Source organism: Alexandromys fortis, unplaced genomic scaffold (genome assembly GCF_014885135.2).
Source record: "Alexandromys fortis isolate MF-2015 unplaced genomic scaffold, M_Fortis_MF-2015_v1.1 scaffold_175, whole genome shotgun sequence".
In the NCBI taxonomy this organism is placed as follows: Eukaryota; Metazoa; Chordata; class Mammalia; order Rodentia; family Cricetidae; genus Alexandromys; species Alexandromys fortis.
The window spans coordinates 3650008-3651794 of record NW_026068065.1 but is presented as its reverse complement, the minus strand read 5'-3'; positions in this window follow the sequence as shown (position 1 = coordinate 3651794).

Below are 1787 nucleotides of genomic sequence, written 5' to 3'. Positions count from 1 at the left end.
ATTTCTTATTTAATCCAATAATGCATGTGTTTAAAATATTTTAATACTCTGATAAGGATAAAATTCTATTAAGTAATCCTATGTACCTATGGAGATTTTACTTCTTTATTTCACCGTGTAATGACCCTCTGTGGCAATATTTATTACTTAAAGTGTGTTTTATCTGAAATTGATACAACTATGCTAGTTTTATTTTATGTTATCTAACATTCATCAGATTAGAATCTAGGATCTAGTAACCATTGAATTCCCTGTTTCATTGATTTCAATGTTTTGTTTTTGAGACAGGATTTCTCTGTGTAGCCTTGGCTGTTCTGGAACTTACTTTGTAGACCAAGCTGGCCTCAAACTCACAGAGATCTACCTTCATCTGCCTCCCTACTGCTGGGATTAAAGGCCACCACCATTCAGATGATTTCAAGTTTTTTGGGGGGTGTTGTTTGTTGTTTTGTTTTTTTTAGCTTCCATGTATAAGTATGAATCTATAACATTTGTCTTTCTGTGTCTGACTTAATTCACTTAGTAATACTTTTAACTTCCCTCTTTCTTGCTCCAAATGTCAAGATTTGATTCTTTTTTTAGTGAGTAATGTAGCATCCCATTGTGGATACACACCACATTGCGGATACATCCATACCTGGTGGACAGCAAATGTTAGTTATTATGAATAGTGCTGTAATAAACAAGCAAGTGAAGATGCATTTTCACAGAATGTTTTCAATTCTCTTTTTTCTTTTTGCTTAGTTAATTTTGAGCCTCTGTATTGATTTGCCTCAATGATCTTACACAATGTAAAGGAGTTTCTCTATGTCTACAAAGATTATATAAAATAGAATTACGTTTAATTCTAATTTATTTAATAGCATATGTGTCTGTGTGACAATTTGTGTACCTGATTTCAGGTGCCCACAGAGATCAGAGAAGTACTTCGACATGAAGATACAGGTGATTGTGAGTTTTCAGAAATGACTCTGGAAGCCACTCAGGTCCTCTGGAAGAGCAATAAGCACACATAATAACCTAGATTTTCTTTAGCTCCTCATTATTGTTTTGATTTGCATTTCCTTGATGATTAGTTGAAGTGAAATTTATTTCATAAATTTGCACAGTCTCTATTGTATATTCTTTTCTGAGAAAAGTCTACTCAGTCATCCATCCACCTTTTTATTGGACTATCTATGTATTTACTTGATGTTTTATCTACTTATTTAAGTTCTTACATATTTGGGTAGTAATCCCTTGACAGAAGAATTATCTGAGGTGACCAGAGAGATGGTTCAGAGGTCAGGAACACTGGATGCTATTCCAGAGGTCCACAGTTTAATTCCCAGCAATGACATACTAACTCACAGTCATCTATAATGGGATCTGATGCCTTCTTCTGGCATAAAGCACCACATACACAAAATAAATAGACCTTAGAAGAATCATTTGAAAATATTTTCTTGAGAAACCGCCACATTGCTTTCCAAAGTGGTTGCACAAGTTTGCATTCCCACCAGCAATGGATGAGGGTACCCCTTTCTCCACAACCTCTCCAGCAAAGGCTATCATTGGTGTTTTTGATTTTAGCCCTTCTGACAGGTGTAAGATGATATCTCAAAGTTGTTTTGATTTGCATTTCCCTGATCACTAAGGAGGTTGAGCATAACCTTAAGTGTCTTTTGGCCATTTGAACTTCTTCTGTTGAGAATTCTCTGTTCAGATCAGTGCCCCATTTTTTAATTGGGTTAATTAGCATTTTAAAGTCTAGTTTCTTGAGTTCTTTATATATTTTGGAGATCAGA